General features: G+C 31.8%; 1 protein-coding gene across 1 annotated transcript in view; it reads right to left on the minus strand.

The window, feature by feature from the left end:
• The window catches only part of LOC129136978 (uncharacterized), a 249,194-nt gene extending 224,796 nt beyond the window's left edge, over positions 1-24,398 (minus strand). Inside the window, exons 1-2 of the transcript XR_010150917.1 lie at positions 24,282-24,398; positions 10,020-10,126 (exon numbers count right to left, since the gene is read on the minus strand). The gene's annotated coding sequence lies outside the window, so the exon portion shown is untranslated. The remainder of the gene's footprint in view (positions 1-10,019; positions 10,127-24,281) is intronic.
• Positions 24,399-26,187: the final 1,789 nt, after the last annotated feature.

Here is a 26,187-nt window from a genome sequence, read left to right on the forward strand (position 1 = left end):
ACATGTCCTCACTTATAAGTTGAAGCTAAGCACTGAGCACACATGAACATAAATATGGGAATAATAGATACTGTGCACTACTGGAGGGTGGAGGAGTGGGAAAAGTTAAAAACCTGCCTATTGGGTACTATGCTCACTATCAGCGTGATGGGACCCATACTCCAAACCTCTGCATCATACAATATTCCCATGTAACAAATCTGCCAGATGTATCCTCTGTATCTAAAATAAAAGCTGAAATTTAAAATAAAGCTGGTGATAATAAAAATAAGGGATTACTACAGATCCTGCAGCCATTAGAAAGATAATGCGAGTAACCTTACATTTATATATTTCACAAAATAGAAGAAAAAGCCCAATTTCTCGAAAATCACAAACTGGCAAAACTAAACCAAGATGAATCAGATCATATTAATATCCTTATAGCTACTAAAAATGGAAATCATAATTTTAAATATCCTCAAAAAAAACTCTCCATGTCCAGACAATTTCATCTGAGAATTCCATCAAACACTTAAAGAATTAACACATTCCCTTACACAATTTTTTCTAAAAAATTATATTTCTAAAAAATTTCTAAAAATTATGATTATAAAAATATAAATATACATTATAATAATATAAACATAAAAATATAAACATAAATTCTAAAACAGCAATTTCTAAAAAATTATATTTCTTATCAGTGTATCAAAAGAATTACACACTATATCTAAATGGAATTTATTTCAGGTATGCAAGACTTGTTCAACATTTGAAAATTCATCAATGTGATCCATCATTATCAACAAGGTAACAAAGAAAAATCATGTAACATATAACTTTCTATAGCATAGATACAGAGACAGCATTTGACAAAATTCAACCTTACATAAAACAAAAGCTGTTAGCAAATTACAAAAAGTTATCTAAGACAGATAATGGGTATCTATAAAAAACTTCCTGCTAATGTTATACATAATAGTGAAAGAAAATGTTTTTCTTCTAAGACCAGGAAAAAGGTAAAGACATCCACTCTTGCCACTCTTATTCAACATAGTATTGGGAGTTCTAGTTACTATAATGAGTAAAGTCAAAGATATAAAAGACAAACAGATGAGAAAGGAAGAAATCAAGCTGTCTTTAAATGGAGATGACATGATGTTGACATAGAAAATTATAAATAATTTACAAAATAAAAACAAAATTTCTACAAGAGTTCAACAAGGTAACAGAATCAACAAATAAAAATCATTCACAATTTTATACATGAAAGTTGAATATAGAAACATGGATTCAAAATGCAGTACCATTTACATTCACACCAAACAAAATAAAATGTCTTGGTATACGTTTAACAAAACATGTATAAGCCTATATGCTGAAAATGTCAAAATACTTATGAAAGGAAGAAAAGGAGCCTTAAATAAAAGAACTGCATTGAAAGATTTTTTTTGCATCTATTGGTATGATCAAGTGGTTTTCATTTAAATTCTGTTTATGTAGTGAATCACATTTACTGATTTTTGTATGTTTAACCAACCTTGAATCGCAGGAATAAAGCCAATGTGATTATGGTAAATTAGGTTACTTTTTGATGTGCCGCTGGATTCAGTTTGCTATACACTGTATTTTGCTAAAGATTTTTGCATCTATGTTCATCAGAGATATAAAAACTGTCAACAATCTATACATTGAAGGAACACAACTGAAAATAATAAGAGTCATCAATGACACACCCATAGCCAACATCATATGGAACAGGCAAAAGCTGAAAGCATTCCCCTTGAGAACAAGAACAAGACAAGGATGCCCACTCTCACCACTCCCTACTCAACATTATTATTGTAAACTCTACGTACAACAATCAGACAAGAGAAATAAATAAAAGGCATGCAAATAAGAAAAGAAGATGTCAAATTATCTCTCTTCACTGACATAATTCTACACCTAAAATATCCTAAAGATGACATAAATAAATAGAAAAACATTCTATGGTTATAGATTAGTAGAATCAATATGATTAAATGGTCATATTGCCCAAACAATCTACAAACTCAATGCTATCGCAATCAAACTACCAACATCATTTTTCAGAAAACTAGAAGAAACTATTCTAAAATTTGTATGGAACCAAAACAGAACCTGAATAGCCAAATCAGTTCTAAGCAAAAAGAGGAAAGCCAGCAACATCACATTACCTGACTTCAAACTGCACTATAAGGTACAAGGTACACAAAACAGCATGATACTGGTACAAAAATACACACATACACCAATAAAACAGAATAGAGAGTGTAGATTCTGGATATTAGCCCTCTGTCAGATGGCTAGATTGTGAAAATTTTCTCCCATTCTGCAGGTTGCCTGTCCACTCTGAATTTGATCCTGTCATTATGATGTTAGCTGGTTATTTTGCTCATTATTTGATGCAGTTTCTTCCTAGCCTTGATGGTCTTTACAATTTGGCATGTTTTTTGCAGTGGCTGATACCAGTTTTTCCTTCCCATGTTTAGTGCTTCCTTCAGGAGCTCTGGTAAGGCAGTCCTGGTGGTGACAAAATCTCTCAGCATTTGCTTGTCTGTAAAGGATTTTATTTATCCTTCACTTATGAAACTTAGTTTGGCTGGATATCTTTCTCTTATCTGATTGCTATTCTATATTGAATAACAGTCATGACTGTGGGCATCCTTGTCATGGTCCAGATCTGCAGTGAAGGGCTTTCAGTTTTTCCTCATTCAGTACAATATTAGCTGTGAGTCTGTCAGTCATATATGATTTTCATTATATTGAGGTAAGTTCCTTTTATACTGCTTTTTTGAGGGTCTTTATGAAAGGATGTTGAACTTTTTCAAATGCATTCTCAGCATCAATTGAAATGATCATATAGTTTGTGTCCTTTATTAATTTGTTAATATAATGTATCATGTTAATTGATTTGCATATGTTGAATTATGCTTGCATCCTGGGATAAATCAGACTTGGTAATGATGAATGATTGTATAAGGTATTGTTGAATTTGGTTTGCTATTAAATATTATTTTGTTGAAAATATTTGCATTAATGTTCATCAGAGTTATTGGCTTGTAGCTTTATTTTTTTCATGTGCCTTCATCTGGTTTTGGTATCAGGGTAATCCTGGCCTTCTAGAAGGAGTTTGGAAGTATTCTCTCTTTCTCTATTATTCAGAACAGTTGAGTATGATTGGCATTAGTTCTTCTTTAAATGTTTGGTAGAATTCAGCAGTGATGCCAACAGGTCTCAGGCTATTTTTCCTGGGAAACTTTATTACAGCTTTAATTGTGTTACTTGTTATTGGTCTGTTCAGGTTTTGGATTTAATGGTTCTATCTTGGTAGGTTATATGTGTCTATAAATTTATCCATTTATTCTAGATTTTTCAATTTATTGGCAGATAGTTGCTCATAGTAGACACTAATAAACCTTTGAATTTTTGTAGTATCAATTGTAAAGTGTCTTTTTTCATCTCCGATTTTATTTCTTTGGGCATTCTCTTTTTTTTTCTTAGTCTAGATAAAGTTTTGTCCATTTTGTTTATCTACTTAAAAAGTCAACTTTTTGTTTCATTGATCTTTTGTATTGTTTTCTTCATTTCAAATTTATTTATTTCTGCTCTGATACTTATCATTTCCTTTCTCCTACTAATTTTAGGTTTTGTGTGTTCTTGCCTTTCTTGTTCTTTAAGATGCATCATTTGGTTGTTTATTTAAAGTTTTGCTTCTTTTTCAACATAGACCCTTATAGTGATAAATTCTCTCTCAGTTCTGCTTTGCTGTATCTCACAGGTTTGGGTACATTTTGTTTTCACTATATTTGCTTCAAAATATTTTTCAAGTTTTTCTTAATACCTTCATTGACTCATTTGTCATTCAGGAGCGTATTGTTTAATTTCCATATGTTTGTATAGTTGCAAGAATTTATCTTGTTATTTATTTGTAGTTTTATTCCATTGTGATCTGACAAGATGCTTGATATTATTTCAATTATTTTGAATGTTTAAAAACTTGTTTTATGGCCTAACATATAGTATCCTTCAGAGTGATTCATGTGATAAGGAGAAAATGTTTATTCTGCAGTCATTGGATGAAATGTTGTATAAATATCTATTAGATCTGTTTGTTGTATAGTGATGATTAAGTCCAAAATTTCTTTGTTGATTTTTCTATCTGAGAGATGTATCCAGTGCTAAATGTGAGGTGTTGAACTCTCCAGCTATTAATGTATTGAGGTCTAGCTCTCTCTTTAGCTTTAAAAATATTTGCTTTATATACTTATATGCTCAAATGTTGGATGCATATACAGTTCCAATCATTATATCCTCTTGCTGAAGTGACCCCTTCATCAATATACAATAATCTACTTTGTCTTTTATTATATTTTTTGCCTGGAAATCTATTTTTTCTGATATAGGTATAGCTACTCTTTCTCTTTATTGGTTCCTGTTGACATGAAACATCTTTTTTCATCTTTTTTTTCAGTCTGGGTGTGTCTTTATAGGCGAAGTGTGTTTCTTGTAAGCAACAGATCATTGAATCTTGTTTTTTCATCTATTCAGTCCATTAATGTCTTTTGATTAGAGAGTTTAGTTCATTGACATTCAATGTTATCATTCATATACCTTCATTATTGAGAGCATATGTGTATGGCATCTTGAAAAATAAACCAAGTTTTCAGCATATTCTCTTTCAACTGGTGCTGTAATTGAGTCTTTGGTATTCTATTAGGCTATTGCTCCATTCTCTCATGTCAGCATCTTCAAATGATTTAGTAAGACTAGTGAATTCCATAGGCAGGCGCCAACTGTAACACTTACTTTGATATGAAATCAATTCCTTGACAAAAGCAACTTTGGGTGGAATGCTAGAACAAAAGCCATTCCCTAAGTCCACAGATTTTGATACTGGCAGAAGAATTATGGTCATGAAATAAGTAACAATAGAGGAACTATCTATTTATTTTAATGAAGCAAAGTAGTTGACATCTCTATGCCTGGAAGGAATTTAGGGTAATCATTGTATCACTAGAGGCCTGGCTAGTTCCTCAAGGGAATTATGCCATACTAGTAGCTCTATATCAGCACAGCATTTGTCTCTGCTCTTGGAAGTTCATCTACTAAGCAGTGGTACTATCCAGATCAGACTTGATGAGGAAAGTCCACTGTGGTTGAGTTCATATAATAACTCCAACTTTATTTTTGACCATGCCATACTTGAATTCATTCATTCATCAAGCACCAGAAAGGCTGGAGAAAGAGGCTTACTGATGTCCACAGAATACACACACACACACACACACACACACACACACGCCACCTTTTCACATTGCCAGGAACATTCAAGTGAAAGCAAAAATCTTAATATCTTTTGCCCTTTTCTAATAATGTATATTTATGCCTCTTTCAAATTGCCAATCTTCCATCCTATTCTTTCCAGTTCCTGACCATGAGACAAAGCCATTAGCCATCACATATTAATTTGTGCAAATCCATATGTATAACCATTCTTCAGTATAAAGTAGATAACACAATACATTCCACTCAGTTCTGTCTATTAGTAACATTTCTCTTCATCACTGTCTTTCAGGGAAGCTCTTGATTGACAACCATCTAATGCTGGTAGGTACAAGTATCTCATTAAAGTAAAAGTTATTAAAACAGCAAAATGGTTTTCTCATCAATCATCTGGTGCTTATGTTCTTTCAATGAGGTTGTAGATGTGATTGAAGGAGAGGAGAGGATGAAGCAAGTGTAAGTATTCTAGGAGTCTCAGCTACCTGTTCATGCAACTCTCCTGTGCCTGAGATCTGTTGGAGCTGAGATTCTCATATTCTCTTTGTACTTAATGTCAAACTGGTTAGGCTATGCATGGTTAACCTTTTGGATTGCTCAGTTAGATAACATGCACTTTATGATGAGTCACTGAAATCCATTTATTATTTCATGTCATGTGCTAAGATATTCAGTCTCTTTTAGGGTCTTCAAAACAAGACAGAAGTCGTTTTTCACAAAAAGAATCTTCAGAAAGGTTTCATGATTTTGCAGAGTCTCAGTCCCAGAATCACAATGCATAATTTAGAGAAAAAGATTTGGAAGTGAGAGATAATTTAAATAGCACAGATATTCTGTGAGAAAAATAAGGTAGGTTGAGCTAGTATCATAAAGATCCTTGAGAAACTTAAAAAATAATTTAACTTTATTTTCTAGTAAATAATTAGGCTCCAAAATGGGTGAAGTTAGGGAGTAACATAAAGCATTTGCTTTTTAAAAAGATAAATCTGGCAGTATGATTAATAATAGATTTGGGAGTGAGGACAGTACTAGAGCCAGGAAGTCTAGTTAAGTTGTTTTTGCAATAGATCAAGACAGAGATGATAGGGGAATAAAAGGAGCGTAGGCACAGGAGGTGAAGGAGGTAGACTAAAACACAGAGAAGTTTGAGTTCACAGCATTTGATGTGTATTTGTATATGGACTGTGAGGGAGAAATTAAAAATTAAGATAATATTCAGATCTAGTTCTTGTTTGGATAGTAATTGTATTGTTTTAGAGACAAACAAAACTCATTTTAAGATATTTCACAGAGATTGAAAGATCTATGTGGTAGACAGAATGATGGCCTCCCCAAAGATATCAAAGTCCTAATCCCTAGGACCTGTGAATATGTTACTTTACTTGGCAAAAGGGACTTTGCAGATGTAATTTGGTTAAGAATCCTGCGATGGGAAGATTATTCTAAATTATTCAAGAGAGCCCAATGTAATCACAAGGGTCTCTATAAGAGGGAGTTAAATATCAGTGTTAGAGAAAACAGATTTGAAGCTGCTACACTGCTGCCTTTGAAGATGAAGGCAGAAGCCATGCACCAAGGAATACTGGCAATTCCAGAAGCTGGAAAAGGTAAGAAAACAGGTTTTCTGCTCAAACTTCCAGAAGGAATGCTGTCATGCTCACACCTTGATTTTAGCTCAGTGAGGCTTCTAACCTTAAAAATTTTAAGATAATAAATTTCTGTAATTTTAAGCCACTAAGTTTTTGAGAATTTGGTAAAATAGTGATAGAAAGTTACTATAATCTGGAAGGATCATCAAGAACTAGAATACCAATTCTTTTAGTCACAACTACGATTGTTAGAAAATGTGAGAATGCTACAATGCAAGCAGGCATTTATCAAGTTTCAGTTAATGTAAAGGTGGGAGAGATAATTTTATAGGAAGAATTTAGTTAGTAGTAAAGCCTGAATAAATTTGAAGAAAATTTTATGGAGGAAAGGGTGAGTAGGAAGATGGAAAACAATGATACCGGTAAGAGAAAGGATAATGTAATGATGTGTTTCATCTGTGAAATGACCAAAGACAGCAATAACTGTATATCATTGCATTGTTTTCAATAATGTTGTTACTTTCAGATTTTTATTTTTAAAATTTTGCAACACACTTGCCTAAAATAATTCTAAAAAACATAGTTGGAGATATTGTGTCATCATCTAATAGCTCATTTTATGTTTTTCCTTTTTTCTCTTTTTTTCAGAAAGAAATTTCAAGAAATGGCAAAGAAAATGACTAGACAAGAGAAAAAAAGGGCCCATAGAAGTGACTTCTTAGCATAAGGAAAAGTACAGGGATAGTTTTTATTATTTTATTATTTTTATTTTTATTTATTTTATTTTATTTTATTTTATTTTATTTTATTTTGAGATGGAGCCTTGCTCTGTCACCCAGGCTGGAGTGCAGTGCATGATCTAGGCTCACTGCAGCCTTCACCTCTGGGGCTCAAGTGATTCTGTTGCCTCAGTCTCCCGAGTAGCTGGGATTACAGGTGCATGCCACCACCTGGCTAATTTTTGTATTTTTAGTATAGATGGGGTTTCACCATGTTTTCCTGACTGGTCTCCAACTCCTGGCCTCAAGTTATTCTCTCGCTTCAGCCTCCCAAAGTGGTGGGATTGCAGCCATCGGGCCTGGCCCAGGGATACTTTTTAAAACACACACACTCACAGACAAAACAATGGAACATTATCAGCACCCCAGATAACTTCCTCATGTTTATCATTATCCCTAAAAGATAACCAGTATTATGACTTCCATTGCTGGATTTATTGCTTTCTTTTGAGATTTATATAAATGAAATCATCAGTATATATTATTTTGCAATGGGCTTATTTTGCTCATCTTATTTGTGAGATTCTTCTCAATTGTTAAATGTAATAGTAGTTTGTTTTTCCTGGGTTGGGGGGTTTTACAAATATTACTGATATAAACATTTCTATATATCTATTTTCACGTACAAATATAAATACAGCCACGCATTGCATAAGGAAATTTTGATCAATTATGGATAGCATATACAAAAGTGGTCCCAAAAGATTATAATGCCATTTTGACTATACCTTTTCTATATTTAGTATGTTTAGATACACAAATATTATTGTGTTACAATTGCCTACAGTATTCATATGCCTTATAGACTAATTGTGTAGTAGGCTATGCGTCTAGGTTTGTGTAAGTACACCCTATGATGTCCACACAATGACAAAATCGCCTAATGATGCATTTCTCAGAACATATCCCTGTTATTAACTGACATATACCTGTACACATTTCTCCGGAATATGTACTAGATATAGAATTGTTGTGTAATAGAATATACACATTTTCAGATATAGTATACATTTCCAAAGAGTTTTCCAAAGTTGTATCAGTTTATATTCCCACCAGCATCATATGAGAATGCTAGTTTCTCCACATCTTCAACAACAATTGTCAATACTGTTGTTGTTGTTAGTATTTCTGTTGGATGCATGGTGATATCATTTAATGGCTTTACACTTTCCTGATGAGTTAATCTTTCATGTGTTTATGAAAAAGGCATTTGGATAATGCACAATGCCTTTAGGTATTATCTTTTGTAAATTACCTTTACAAGGCTTTTGTTACTTTTTAAAATATAGTAGCATTAACTTTTAAAAAATTCATTTTATGACATTTTATATACGCTTGACTAGTCTTGAGAAACTATATTTCATATATATAGCTTATGGACAATTTAATCCTGAATAATTCATCTTTTTTGTGCTCTATGGTTAATGGTTTTATGTCCAGTTTAAGAAATCTTTGCTTTTTCTAAGGTATTTAAGATATTCTCTTAGAAGTTTACTATTATTTTTAAATGTGTGCCTAAAATTTACCTGAAATTAATTTTTGTTTATAAAGTGAATTAAGATCTAAGGCTTATTTTATTTCCTATATGAATAGTTAATTGACCCAACATATTTATTAAAAAGACCATCGTTTCATTGCAGGGTTGCCTTTCCCAAAAGTGACATTACTATATGCATGTGGGTCTATTTCTGGACTCTAATCTGCCTCATTGGACTATTTGCACAACCTTTAGCCCAAACATACCCTATCTGTATTGCTTTAGCCATATAAAAATTCTTAATTATCACATAATTTAAATCTATTAACATTGTTCATCTTTATCAAGATAATCTGGGGTTATCTGAGCTCTTGGTCCATTTCATTACCAAATACATTTTAGAAGGAGCCTGTTAATATCCATACACACAAACACATATTCATACACACACATAATTACTGTGGTTTTGAATGTGATCAATTTAAGTATATAGAAAAGTTTGGATAGATTTGACATATTTCCAGCTAATGTTTTAGAAATGTAATTTCCAGTCATCATTCCGCTCTTTTTATGGGACCATTCTACAGCACCATATAGATATGAAGTTGCAAATGTAATGTCAAAGCACATCTTCTCAACATACTGTATAAAATGTAAAATTCAACCTAACCATATAATAGGATTGTTTGATTTAGTTTAGGATAGATTAGATTGGTTCATAGTATAATTACTAGGTTTAAATAAAAGCACAGTTTTAGGGAATGTGAGACTACTGCAATGCAAGCAGGAATTTATCAAGTTTCAGTCAGTTTAAAGGTGTGGGAGAGAATTCATATGAAGAATTTAAGAAGTAGTAAAGTTGAAAAATTAAAAATTTAAAACACTTGCCTAGTAATCATATTGTACTCTTCAGATTCTTTATGGTTTTGTTTCTTCCTTGTTTCCTCCTTCCCGTTTCTTTGTTCTTCCTTTTATACTGTCTCACTGTAGATTTTCTGAGTAATAGAAAGAATAACAAACTAGAAATCAGATAACCTGAATTGTCCTGGTCACATCTAAAGTCATAAGGTTTGTAGTAAGTCATCTAGCATTCTCTATTCAATTATTGGAGTTAAGAACATGGTCAATGAGGTTAAATTGCCTAGTTCAAACCTAGCTCTGCCACTTACAGTTAGGGAAGTTCTAGCAAATTATTTTTCTTTCCTGCTCATTAATTCCTTCACCTGTAAAATAGAGATAACAATAACATCTAAAATTGCTATGGGGATTAAATGAGTTATACATATACACTCTTTTGAAGAATGCCTGTCATATGTAAATATTATTGTTTGTTGTTGATTATTATGCCTATCTCCTTTTGTAATGCTGTTTTTAAAGTGAATTATTTTTTGAAAATATGTAAAGGTAATTAGAAAAGCAAAAAAAAATTATACAAAAGTAAAACTCAGCAATCATTTTGTTTTCCAGAATAATTACCTTATTACTGGTCAAGATTATTTGTTTATATTTTCATCTCTATCCAGTACTAGAATAATTTTAAAACACTCAATGTTTTCACTACATACGTATGATACTTTTTACATTATTCCCTCTTTACCTAAGACTATTTTCTTGGCAAAATTTAAATTTGAAGAGCTTTGGTATTGGGTTATAAACCAATCTGCCTGAGAAAGAAAGATAAATTCATTCAATTACGTATTAAGTTCAGTGGAGGATAAGAAATGATTTGAGCCATCTGATCAAATTTGAAAGTCATAAATTTTGAGTCAAATTAAAAGAAATATTTGAATGACAAGGAATGAAATGTATACCTTAATAGCTTTATATTGAAACTCTAGATGTAACACCATACCTTGGGGATCTTGAAGCAAGGTCATAATAAAATTTTAAAGATAGCAATTTCTAGGACAGTCTAACATGAATAACATAATAAACATTATCTGCATTAATAAGTGCTCTATAAATAACTCCATGACATATTTATATAATTGGCCAATGTTAAAATGAAATGAGCAAAAAAAAATGCCTTATAGAATTTGTGAAAATATATAAATATTAATTTCTACTCAATACTAAATAAACCTTTTAAAAAAATTTCTTGAAGAAGTACCACTGAAAACTGTTAGAACTTGGGTATGGTGATTCATTCACAAGAAATTCACTAGAATTCATTTTATAGATAATAGAAATTTCACCTTTAAAGTCTAGAATTATGCTGTTCAGTATAAATAAAACAGAAGTCAAATACATGTCAGTTTTTTCTCATATAAACATTTAAAAATACTAAAATAGAGATGAAATTAATATTAATTGTACACTTTATTCAACCAATAATATCTAATCTATCAGTTTAACATACACTCAATATTAAAAATTACTAATGAAATATTTTACATTCTTTTTTCTTATTGTTTTTGTCCTAAGGTTTTGAAATCCAGTGTGCATTTTATACTTACAATGTGTCTTAATTCAGACTGGCTACATTTTAAGTCCTCAATAGCCACATGTGACTAGTGATTAGCATATTGGATAGTGTGGGTTTTGAAACTTTGGGCCAACAATTGTTTCACCTCTTTCAGCTACTTTAACTCTTCGACCAGATGTGTGTTTAGTGCTGTAAAGACAGGTGCCAACTTCTCTTTCAGGACACCCAACAAAATCAGAAATGGTAAGAACTGATAGGAATTTCTAGTCTCTCACTGTGGATTCAATCCTGCTCATGCTGTAGATCCCACATGTTTATGGGATTAACCTGGTCTTTGCTTCCCTCTTCTTCACAACCTCATTTCCTGTCCTTTCAACTTCAGCTTTACACACAAAAACAACAGCCTTAATGAGTTTCTTTAACCAGATGACACAATTGCATAATGTTAAATCCCTGCAATACATTTCTCACCTAACATATAAGAATGGTTTTGCTTCTTTTGTTGGACTCTAAGTTATACACAATTTGATATTGAGAGTGATGCTGACAGAACTGAATCTTAGCAACACGTACTCTGAATTCATTTTGCATTTTCTGGAAGTGATCTGTTTAGATTTAAAAGTATTAAATCTTTCTTTCCAGTGATGAAGGTGATTAACGGTAGTCCATGACATGCAGTGGCAGGACGGTTATGTGAATTACCCACTGTAGATAGTGCAAGTGCCTACAGAAGGTAATTTTTTTTTTTGTAACAAAGCATGTGTTGCTATAGAATATGCTTGCAAATATAGGGTTATAGCATGTCTCATCATGAATGCACCAGAGAGCATGTGGAAAGAACATGCTAAGTTCTCACTTCAAAGTCCACATAAAGGACCTAAAAGCCTCTTTGACTGCTCTAAAAGAAACACTTATTTTCTGTAGCCGCAAGGGTGAGATTTCTGAAAACAAAATCTAAAATCTAATCTTGCAGGTGGCTGAATAATAATGCAAATTATATTCCCAAACATGCAGCATATCTTTGGTTGCAATTAAAGCATTTATTAGGGAAGAATGAAATCTTGAACACTGGAACATCAGTCTTACGCACTGATTCAATGGATCTTAGACTTTGAACTCTTTCATCCCACTGAACTTCTGGTAGCAGAAGCAGCTCTTCCATCCCTTCCATATGGAGGGTACTCTCAGCTTATCTGAAGAACCCATAATGGTCTCATTAATGGTAGTTACCTTACAGGAAATTGCTACTCCTCCTCCGAATCTATCTTCACCACATTTTCCTGCTTCTAGACCTACTTATAAATCTGTACATAGACTCAATTCCCATCAGGTCATGAAGAGTGAGGCTCAAAATGGGCCCTTTGGGAAGATGTGCTATATAACAAGAGAGTTGCATAATTTTGCCAATTTATAGTGACAAAAACCAGGGGATATGCGAACAAAGTGTAAAGAACATAAGATGAATCAGAATACATTTATTGGATCATAAGCATAGATTCTGGATAGAGTGGCCATGCTAGTAATGGTTCTAGCAGTTTGCTTGTCTGGTTGATGGAATTCTCCACTCAAGATTGACCTGCAACAGTTGAAATTAAAATGTCAGAAGGTATTCAGGAAGTCATCCAAAGAAATAGGGAGATTGGAATGCTGGAGTGGATTTATCATGGAAGACCTAAACATACCCCCTCACTATGTCCCTTGGGAAGGTCTAGAGAGCATTCATTTCACCAAGGCTGTGAGAAATTTATGAAGGCATCCGGAGCAATCTAGAACAGCTCTGCGGTGGCTTTTTTTGTAGGCCCAGAATTACAGTGGGATCTGCTATTACACTGAGATTCCCAAATTAAACGGGAATGGTGGAATTCTGGAGTATCAGAGACAAACTGGCAACAATTAATCATCAAGGAAAAGATGAGCTTAGATAACATAAGGCACAATGATGCTAAGAGACTGAACATACAAATGGACTATGGCCAGATCATATACAAAAACAGAACTCTGATCTAAAACCTGTAGCAAGCTGCCCAGGAAACCAGCCCCTTATCTGTAATAGGCAGCCCAAGAAGCAACCTGCTGTAAATCAGACTTTCAGGAAGCCAGCTCATTATCGCTAATGATAATCCAGGAAACTAAACAATACATTCTTGAGCAATGAACCTGAAAATGTCCAAGAATTGATCAATAACTGACAGCTTCCCTAATTTTTGTTCCTGCTTCCAACTTAGGACCAACCAGAGAAAACCAATTATGCACCTGTAACCAACCCCATAGGATACCACACTTCTAGTTAGCCCTATAACATCCTCATGCCAATAGCCTCCAACCAGGGCATATCTGAAGTCTTCCCTTTCTGCAACTATAAAGCTTTTCCACTCTTCTGCCTGTATTTTCATCTCTGCCAAAATGGAAGTGACAGTTGGTGGCTCTCTTGCTGCAGCAAGTTCTGAGTAAACAGGCTTTGTTTTTCTTGTTTGTTTGGTCTTCTTTTACTTTCACATAGCAAAGCAGCATTTAGAATAATCTTACTTTCAGAGGTGGTTGGCTTTGGCTAGTTGACAATAGAGTTCCTAGAACTGAAATAGTTGGGCAGCCTATCAGAGTCCAAATTGATCTGTTTAAGCAGAAAAACTCTAGGCCTAGTGAACAGAAATCTGACTGAATCTCACAGAATACTCACAGCCCCAGTGCAGTCTCAGACTTGAGTCAGTTCACAGTCCCAGGACTCCTTGAGTGAAAAGGAGACCAAACGACTTTAAAAAAGGACGCTGAAAGAATAACAAATACTTATATTGTGAAACTTCTTTCAGCCTTTACTAAAGGTACAAGTGGTCCTTTATTGGTCACTATTTTTAATTAGAATAAACAAAATATGTATTTTTAATTTGGCAAGTAATTACATGTCCGATTATGATAAAGTACATTTTCTTTGTGTGGGGTGTATGCTAGGTTCAAAAATGATTCGATTATTAAGATTCAGGAGAATTTTGATTTTTGAACTCTAACTCTTCCCCAGGTATAAAATGAACATAGATAAATAGTGCTAAAATGTGAGTTAGATTTTTACGTAACAATGTAAATGTAATACAAATTTGAAGCTTAGGAATAAAAATAAATAGCATTTGATTATTTTAAAGTAAGTGCTTATTTATGTGGTTTCCAATGTGACTTAAGACATCTGTGTTTTTTCTTGTTTGCTTGTGTGTATATGAGAGTGGGAAAGAAGGGGAGTGAGGAGGAGGAGAGAGAGGGTGGAGGAAAGGCAGAAAGTTCAAGAATGATTTGTTTGAGAGATGAAGTACATTGCATAGATAAGACTATGGTTTGTTTAAAAGTATATTAATTTCTGTAACTATGTAACAGAGTATCCCAAATTTAGCAGCTTAAAATACCAGTTTATTGTCTCACAGATCTGTGGGTCACAAATCCTGGCACAGCTTAACTGGATCGTCGTGCTGTAATCAGCGCGTCAGGCAAGGTACATTCTCATTAAGGTTCACCTGGGAAAAGCTACTCTTCCAAGCTCCCTCATGTTGTCTGTAGAATACATGGTTGCTTGTTTCTTCAAACGTAGCAACTGAGAAAGTCTCTGCCCTCAGGTAGGAGTCCTTTATAAGGATTTTTCCCTCAATTAAGACAGGCTCAACCAGGACAATTCTTCCTCTTTTTTTTTTTTCCTTTTTTATCTTAAAATCAACTGATATGAAACCTTAATGAAATTTTCAAACTTTCTTCACCTCTACTCTATCCTATTGGCCAGAAGGAAGTCACAGGTACCAGCTGTACTCAGAAGAGGGGATCACATAGTTTATAACATATTGGGGTCACCAAAGAATGTATCTGACATAATGTGATATACCAGAAACCCAAAGGATAAGTGGATGGAAAGAAAGGCAAAGCAAAGAAGGAAAAGAAGTAAGAAATCAGGGAGGGAAGAAAGGCAAGCAAGCATTTATGAAAGGAATTTTGGTAGTAAATACTCAGCTATAAAATTTCAATTCATTTTGGCTTCTTCCATAAAGACCTCCCTTCATCATTTTCCACCATCCTCCCAGATCTCTATTCTCAGTTTTCCATACTTTTAAGAGTTATAGCTTGATAGCACTCTCTTTTACTTATTTGTATTTAACTTTATTGTCCTTTGCAAACTACGCAGTTACTCAAAATTAGGGACTCATGCTAATGCACATTCCTCTTCATCATCCCAAAGATTTGAACAACTTATGCAAAGAAACCCTTTATTCACTGTATCTTAGGAAAACAGGAATAAAATAGAGTGCATACTATGTTCCAAGTACAGAGCCAGGCACTCTCACTTGTTACCTTATCACTAAGTGACCTTACATTAACCTTAATTAACAGAATAGAGCAGTTACTTAAAAAAAAATAAATAGCTGATATTGGTGTTGCTAAAATTCTAACGCAACCCCTTGAATATTTTATTAAGTCAAAATGAATAGAAGTCAAACATAAACATCATTGAGAATTCAAAAAGAATTGTGTGATATTCACAAAATGCAAGTTATGGCACCTCCTTAACTTGATATTTAGCATAGTGAAAAACGTGTTTGGGCAGAAGGTGGGCAGACAGATGCTTGAAGTGGCTTTTTTCCTTTTACTGAGACTTTGGAGGAGTTACTTTCTCAGTTACTTATCTATCAACTCTCTATCTAACTATCTATCTAACATCTATCTATCTAACTTATATATCAACTATCTATCTAACAACTTATCTATCAGTAGTTACTAATGATAGTAACTATTTCTAGAGGGAATAAGATAATTAAATGAGTTTAAACACAATGGTGACTTTATTTAGCAAACAAAATGTCTGTTAATCAATGAATGAAAAAAACATTGCTCTTGGATTTGGGGGCTGGAGGGAGAATCAACAAGCTACCGACATAAAGTAAAACAAGTTGAAACAAAACAGATTTAGAAAGCAGAAAATAATAGCCTGCTGAAAACAGAGTCTATGCCCAAGATTTCTTTTTGTAGTTATAGTAAATATTTTTAAAAGCTTATTTCTAAATTGTTAGCATACTGAATTGTATAATTATAAATAATTTCAGAAATAATGTTAAATGATTCACACTCTGCTAGTTTTATTTTATCCACATGTACCAGCCCCATTTCTATTCTCTTTTTGATCATTGTATATTTCTAATCTGTAACTAGAAGAGTTTGGCAAATTGCTTATTTATAATAGTATGACAAGCCACCAATCAAAGTATCTGGCTTCCAGAATCAGATTATCCTAATTCCGTCCACTCTTTATTTAGTGGTTGCAGCGGAGTCCCAGGAACATACAATAGCATGGCAAGAAACAATCAATGCTAACACAAGCCACAAAGATAATCGGAATGGAATCAGTGGTTTGCTATTTTCTTTTTCAGGATTCTAATTTTCTTTTACCTTATCATAGACATGGACCAATAACCATTTCAGGATAAAGCTAGACTAATCAAAATAAATGAAGTCCCCAAACCACCTGTACAATCCAGACATTTAAAAGCAGAGGAGTTGGCAAATATAGTATTTCATAAATGAAAATTTTAGCTCAGCCTCCTATCTTCTCTACTTTTTCTCCAAAGGAGAAAGAGGAAAAACCTTTTTAATTGAAAAATTATAGCTTGAGATTATCAATCAATAGTACCTCTTAGTTGCTTAGCTCAGCCATCAGTGTTAGGTGTATAACAATACTGAGGTTCAAAAGTAATAAAACTGGGCATGTTTCATAGCCAGTATTTTACTTTATATGATATATATATAGTGAATATACTATATTTCTTGGCGGAGGGAAAAACAGGGGATATGGTAGATGTTTAATAAGTTATTTCATCTAAACCTCAAACCCTAAAAATTAAATGCTCTTGCCATTTTACAGAGGAGTAAACTGAAGATGACGTTAAATGACACATAATTTTAAACCTGGAATCAAAAATATCTGAGACATCGTAAATGAATACATTTGTAGCTCTTTATTTTCTTACTATCTCTCTGTTAGTGATATTTACACCAATTTTTTGTAACTTTGGCTTAAAATTACAACCATTCGAGTTGAAATGAAAGAAAAGCCATCTATCTATTGTCACTATCATGTCTGCATTTTCTGCAGTTCAGTACATGTCCAATTTTATTCAAAACCATTCAAAGGCTTCTCTTTTCTTTCTTCTGATACAGTATTGCTTAGATGGTCTCTTCATTAAGCTGAGTAAGAGTGCAGATTTTCAATTCTTTGGAGAGATTCAAAGCTATCTATCCCTATTACCTTTTCATTATTCCTTTAGGGTCTCATTTAGTACTAACTGGTAAATTTTAAAGGCTAAAAATTTTCACTGCAGATATGTTTTCTGATTCTGAGATAGAAATTATATCTGGAAGGATAATATAAGAGAAAAAAGATGGGATCTGAAAAGGTTAGAACAGTTTCAATTTACTAATTCATTCAATTTCAAGATCAAGACTTTGTATTTCATTTTTAGTTTTCTTCCTTGGTAGAGCATACAATTTATATAAAAAATAAAGTTTCTACATACACGATTCTCATTAATGTTTTGGATTTGTTTCTAATATTTTTCCATCAATTTATGTGAATCAAATCTTCTCTTAGGATCCCTTTCACAGTTCTTTTCTTTATATCCAGATCTTCTCTCTGATTTTTTCTTTCTTTGTCCCTATCATCTTCTCTTTTCACTGCGGCTGTTAAGTTAAAAAAAAAAATCAGAAAGCTATTGATGTCGCTATCTTTCTCCTGTCACTTTCATCAGAAAAAAACAGAGTTCCAATGTGCCGCATCCAGTTGCTTAGCAACAATATTTTCAACCTCCCTGCCAGCATGAAGAGTGTGAAGCTGGGCCTGCTAATGTGGCTGCAAGACCAAAAAGAGCATAGTTTGAGTGGAAATAGGAAAATTAAGCCCTGAAAAATTCAACAATCTCAGGATATAATGAATGCAGAAAAGGATGAGCATTTTACAGTGGGAGCTTCCTTTTTCTGCATGACATATCACTGGCAGAAAACTTTCTTCTCTAAAGCAACCTTCTAGGAGTTATGCAATCAAAAATGCCAATAAGACTGTGTTCTGCATTCAGTTCCTAAACTGATCCATTGCTTTATTTTTCCATTCATATATTTACAATTCCATGGAAAAGTAGATATTATGAATGTGAATGTTTTCAGCACAAGATTGAGTAAAAAATTTTTAATAATGCTTTTTCAAAATTTATTACTATTATTTTAATGAACAAAAACTGATGGCTTTTCTATGTAAGTTTGTGAATACATTCCTATTCTTTTTATGACTACTTTAATCTCACATTATTTTTTTTTCTCAGTAATGGAAACACGTATTTAGTCCATGTTTGGTAACTGTATAGCTTTCTTGTTTTTAAATAAAATGTTTTGATTGCTTTATATTTATGTTGTTCATTGGTATGTGTTTGAAAATGGATAAATGACAGAAAGATTGTCAACAGAGTTCATAATCAAAATAATTAAATGCAAAATTATACTTTCAACGAGATTAAAAACTAATAAATATGCTTTATATTTTTTCTATTTGTCATTTAAAACTACATTTTATTGCATATAAATTAAGAATTACATATCTTTATCAGTTCACATGACATATATAATTTTATCAAAAAACTAATTATAAGTTAATTTAAAAGTTGTTTCTTGAATTTAATACATTTTAATATAGTGTGGTATTCTATTTTGAGCAGGAATTGCAGAAACTGGTATCTTGTGTTCCAAATTTGCTTTGATGTTTTTATCTGCTTGATAATCTGGAACATGTTTTATAATCTGCCTAAGATTCAGTTTTTGCATATTAAGTGAAAATAATACTTCCTAACTTCAGTTCTAGTACAAAAAAAATACAGTGAGATAACGAATATAAAACACTAAGCATATCTGGCATACAAACAATATTCAGTAATTTTAAAGTCATTGTTACTTAGAAATTTTTAGAAATTAGTGACTAGACCAGATAGGTTTTGTTCCAGACATTTTATCACATTTTAATGTAAATTCATTTTTAAACATTGAAATATACTGACAGCAGCAGCACTCAAGACATTAATCATTTAGAGATATAGAGTCCACAGAAGTAGATTATATGTGAATAATTAAAAACTCTAATAGTAGCCATGTATGTAGACTGGGTATGCATTAATATTTATTAGTATTTTTGAATAAAAATGTAAATAGCAGACTGTGGAAAACATGGTCATAAAATTCTTTATTTATATCCTTATTACTATTTGTTTTATCTTATAGAAGGAAAACTGACCATTTAAAAATTAATAATTCATGTCCATAATGGCAAGATATTATTTCTCCCAAGTTCATAAATAATAATATAGAAATATTATAAATGAAGATCTCTTGGCCAGCCTTATAAAAACACGTTTGCACCATCTTTACTAACTCATTCTTAATTATGAGCAGAATCACAAGGTATTTGAGGAATGCTTGGAATATAAAGCACATAATTTAAAATACACTAAAACATCTACAGAAAATATAAAAAATAAAGAAACCTTAAGATATTCTTGTAGGTAATGAAACCATCATATCTGTAAATGAGTAAAGAATAGATTAAAAACAAATAATAAATCTATAAACATATTTTCTTTTAAATTAAAATTCTAGTAAAATATATTGTTGATGTTGATGAAATATCTCTAAAAGGAGGGAAGAACAAGAAGAAATATATGCAACCAAAGATAGGAAACATGAAGATATAGTTTAAGAAGTCTAACTTTTGACTTGTATGGTTTCTAGGTAGAAATGAACAGATGTCAAGGTGATGATATTTTCAAACATAGTAAAAGCAATTCCTAAAATGGAAAGATGGGAGTACCAGACTATAATGAACTCAGTAAATATCTAGCCCAATGAATTAAATTATACCTGCATATTGACACATTGTACCTTTTTAGAACATCGATAATAAATACCAAAAGTATCAAAAGATAAAAAATAAAAAGGACAATATAAAAGGAATGTTCTTCAGGAACTTCGTATGCAATTATGTAATGAATTCAATAGGCTGAAGGAAATTAATTTTGGTTTTTACTCAACTAAGCTATTAATCAAAGGTAAGGAAAAATGAATTACATTTTCAGACATGAAAAGTCTCAGAAATTTTACCCCCTACACACCCACACACTATTAGAAAATTTCTTAAGGATGGCATTAGTTGCAGTTCTCTAGAGAAACATAACCAATAGGTCTCATATACAGACATACACACACACACAGACAGACACACACACACACACACACACACACACAATTTTATTGTAACGAATTGGCTCACGTAACTATGGAGGCTGAAAAGTTCCTCAATCTGCCAGCAAGCTGAAGACCCTGGAAAGCTGGTGGTGTAGTTCCAGTCTGTCTCTGAAGATCTGAGAACTAGGAACACCAGTGGTGTAAGTTCCAGTGCAAAACAGAAGACTGATGTCCCAGCTTAAGAACTCAGGTAAAGAGAGAATTCTCATTTCATCCGCATTTTAGCTCTGTTCAGGGCCTCAGTGGATTGGATAATGCCAATCCACATTGGAGAGGGCCATCTTTTCTACTGAGTCTACTGATTCAAGTGTTAATCTATTTCAGAAACATATCTTAGACTATTCAGATATAATGTGTAACCAAATATCTGACACTCTGTCTCCCAGTCAAGTTGACACATAAAATTAACCATCACAAAGATGTTCTTTGTAAAATATAAGGGTAAACCAAGGAAGAAGAAGGTGCAAAATATGGGAAAGGAATCCATAAGAAATATGTATGAATTACAAAAATAATTGCTTCTGCTAGAAACAGTATTTAGTGTACCATGAAACAAGAATCAAGAAGTAAGAGAGGTACAGAGATGTTTATATCATCATTGAAAGTATAGGCTGACTTAAGAAGATGATAAATATGTTAATTCTAATTTTTTTAAATGAGAATTTAAAATTTCAGGAAACACAAAATATCAGAAAAAATATCAGAAAAAAATGCAATCATAGCACACTACATGTTTGTGAAATTAGTGATATTTATAAAGATGTAACAAATACTTGACCGTGTAAAAGTAAAAATAGGAATAACTGCATTTGCAGTTGAGAAGGGAGGCAGCAAATAAAAGGTAAATATTAACCTTACAAAGTAAGGTGACCAGATATACTTTCAAGAAATAATAAAAAACCAAATATTCAATATTTTGTAATTACAGAAAAAACATGAAATAACTTAAAAGTCATAATAATACTATAAAGATGAAAGAAAGAGATGGTTTTTGACCAACCCTCAGATATCAGGGAATTAATTGAAAATGCCTAAAGCTGATCAGACATAGTGATATAAACATAAAGTTTAGGGATGCAAATTAAGTAAAATACTGTACTCTTTAATAATTAAAAACAATTTTTGTAAATTTATAAACTAGGTGCTATGAGAGAAAAGGAACCCTTGTTTTCCATTATTGGCCCATCTGTAATATTACCTTTTCATCATACATTATTTAAATATATTTCTATGCATACATTGGTATAAAAATTTGTATACGAAGTTTAGTTTATAATTGTATGCAGTTTTGTTTTTTGTGTTTTTATAGTCAATGATAAAATTATAGCCCCATCTTAAAAAAAGATGAGCAAAATGAGTTTCTTCTTAAAGTTGGTAAGTAATTTTTAAAAGTTTTAAAAAGACAAGGTTTACGATTATTGAAATTTAAAGTCTCAAAATACGTACATGAAAAACCTTATAAAATATTAAAAATAAATACTACAGCCAATAGTATACTTAATAGTAGAGATTAAACTCTTTTTTCCTATTATCAGGTACAAATCAAGGATGTCTGTTCTCACCACTTCTAATAAGTGTTTTACCATAAATCTTAGAGCAATAGTGTAATAAAAATATATAAAAGGCATATAATTTTAAAGAGATTTGTATTAAAATTATATTATGGTGATGGTTGCACAATTGTATAAATATTCTAAAAACTTTTATGCACTTAAATGAGTGAACATTGTGATATTAAATTATATCATAATGACATTGTTTTTAAAAAGCAGAAGAATAGAGAATAGCTGCTTTTATTCACAGATAATAGGATTTTATAAGTAGAAAATCCTGTCGATTCCACCTAACATTACTTGAATTTATACACCAGTTCAGCAAGGTAGAAAGACATAACAGTTTTGAAATAGAAAAATAAAATAAATTTCTACATAGTATCAATTAACAATTGAAAAACACAGTATTTTAATTTATACTAGTTACAATATCACCAAGACAAAATCTAGTACCTAGGAAAAATATCTAATCCAAAGTATGAAAAATTACTTTATGGAAAATGATAAAACATTACTCAAAGATGTTAAAGATTAAGTAAATAGATATCCTAAAATCAGTAGATATTAAAAAATGATATTACTAGGATGTCAATTTTTACCAAACTGAACTATATATTTAGTACAATCACAACCTTAATTCAAGTGGTTTTAAAAAGTAAAAATGGACAGGAATATACTAAAATTTATATGAAAGGCAAAAGACATAGAATAATACAAAATATTTTGAGAAAAAGAAAAGCAAAGTTGAAATATTTACACTACCTTACATTTCAAAGCATTTTTGTCAGAACACAGTGCTACTGACATAATAATATACACATAATGTAAAGAAACAAAAAACTGGTATTCCAGGAACATACACATTAGTTCAATTAATTTTTTTAAGACATAAAGTCAATTAAACGGTAAAGGGATTCCACTTCAACAAATGATGTTGAAATAGTTAGATAAATATGTGAAAAATAAAACACCTTTTACCTGCCTCACTCTATACACAAAATTAATTATTAATTGACCAGAAATTTCAATGTGACAGAGACTCAACATTTCTAGAAGAAAACATAAGAAAATTACTTTGTAAAATTGAAGTTAAAAAATATTTTTGGCAGGACCTAGGAAGCAATAACCATAAAAGAAAAATATATAAAAATTGAGCTATAATAAATATAAATAAACCTCAGCTCACCAAATAACAAAATTTACAAAATAAATAAGCAAAACATAGGCTAGAAATAATTATTTGCCATGTACCTCAATGAAAGAAGATATGCATTTGGAATATATAAATAACTCTATTTCGCAAACAATTCAGTTTGTAAGTGTTTAAATATTTGAGTGGTCCCTTTATTAAGACATGCTTCAAAAATTAGCCATTAAAGAACCCAATTCAAAAGCACATTTAGATACTACTATACATTCAATAGAATACCTAAAACAAACAAAAAACACAAACTAAACAAAATATTGATGAGACTATGGAACAAAAACCAATAAAATATTGATGATGGAAGGATAAAATGGCACAAGTTTTCAGAAAATGAATTCATAGGTTTTAATGAAGTTCAACATTAAGGCCTACGTTTTTACTCAACAATCCTACTCCTACCTATTTACTCGAGAGGGAATAAAACATATACCTACATGAAAACTTACACTCCATGTTCAAAGTAGCCTAAAGCTAGAAAAAGTACTTATCTTCGTCAAAGGAAGAATGTACGAGCACATTTCAGTGTGTTCATAAGATAACTTTTATCTAACATAAAAAGAAATACATTCCTAATACACAAAATAACAAGATTTAATCTCAAAAAGTTTATGTTGAGTAAAATAAAATGAATCAGAAAGGAGAGTATACTGTATGATTCCACTTACACGAATTCTAAGACAGGCAAAACTAATTTACGAGGATTGAAATCAACTAGTTGTTGCTGTTGTGAGGGGGTTGGGGCTTAACTAGGAAGAGGCATAAAGGAACTATCTGGGAGGACTGGCATAATTTCTTTGTTTCCATTGATAGATGTGAAGTGTATACAATTGTGAGAACCAATCAGTTGAACATTTAACCTCCGTGTTTTTCATAGTGTATGCATCAATTAAAATATATATTAAGTGAATATATCTTCAGATTTTTTGAGCAGACATATTTATGGATATATAAAAGATATTTAGGAAAAAATAAATATGTAGTTGTTATACTCTGTATTTTGCTGTTTGTTCTTTATTTTATTTTACATTGATTTATAAACATTCTTCTGAAGATTGTGTAAGCCACAATACAACTTTTAGTGTGAATATTAGTAGTGATTTTAAATATTTACTGAGTTTCATCTGCAAACTTACTGTTTTATGAAATAATTCTTTATTCATATACTGTGAAAGTTAAATTTATCTTGATGATTAGGATGCACTATTTCCTTCCTCTATTATAGTGTAATTTTTAAAAGAAACTTCCTGATAGTTTATTAGATATAAATTCAAATACAGTGCAGCATACCCTGTTTTGTGAACATATCTTTTATTTTGTAGACAGTATTTTCATCTTTTTATTGTATAGAAATAAATTTAGTTCTTTTCTTGGTGACTGGAGGCCAAGTTCAGTTGCTTTAAAAGGAAAAGTAGATTTAGGATGGAAGTACTGTATAGCTTCTTGCAGGTTTATTCTTCTTATGATCGATCCGCTGACTGATTAATTCTATACTGTAATACTTAGAACATGAACTTTCTGTGCACAAGGCTATTTCTCTGACTGGTATGTTAGCGCATAATAGTATGTACAGAAGAGTTCTAACAGTAAGGACAATAATATTGTGCTGATTTTAACCTCTTCTTGGTATTTTTAAATCTTTGTCCTCACAAAAATTATCTGATAATATGGGCAAAAGCAGGTGCTTCAACTTATGTGAATACACAGTGCCAAAATTATTCATATGGCCAGAAAAAAAAACCCAGTAATATCCTTTGTTTAGAAATATGCAACATTTGATAATTGTAAATACAGGAAAGATTTTCTTCCCAATAAGAGCATATAAAAATAATTTTAAAGTAGTATATTAATTGCTAAATTGTTCACACGTTTATAACTCCTTATGAACGCTTCCCTTAAGAAAAGCATCTAAAAATAGTTAAAAATAATGTTCTTCCTTCGTGAAACACTTTCTTTCCTTGACTTCTGCAAATAAAAACTCTCCAAGTTCCTGATGGAATTATATAACTTTGTTTATCTTTAATAAACTCTGTATTGATTATTGAGGCAATTCCACTCAATTTACCACTTTATTAATTTTATTAATTTAAAAAAGCCAATTGTTCAAAATTTTTAGTTTAGAGCATTTTTGGTTAATGTTACCTTTTTGTTTTCAGCATAACTAAACACATTACTTAAGATGTAGCAGATACACATAAACGTATGTTGTATATTAAATGTGTCATTACAAAATTGAAAAATCTGCCATTGGCTTCCAAACTGATCAACTGTTACTCATACATACGATAAACCAAAGCTATGGAAAAATGAGATTACTATTCATTCAATCTAAATATAATATTTTGAAGGGCGCTGTAATGTTTTAGTCTCAAAAGAGAGTATGGTAGAAGGAGAAAGGAGAGAATTTCACTGAGAAGTCATTCTATAGGAAAAACATAGTATTGGAATTTTTTCAATTAGAAGTCAGAAATTTGGGAACGATGCTTTAAGTAAGATGAATTGGAAAAAAAACACTGAAGAACATAACTAACATATAATGAAACATAGTATTTTGCAGACAAATTCCATAAAAAT

The sequence above is a fragment of the Pan troglodytes genome, chromosome 15, assembly GCF_028858775.2.
Source record: "Pan troglodytes isolate AG18354 chromosome 15, NHGRI_mPanTro3-v2.0_pri, whole genome shotgun sequence".
NCBI classification, from domain to species: domain Eukaryota; kingdom Metazoa; phylum Chordata; class Mammalia; order Primates; family Hominidae; genus Pan; species Pan troglodytes.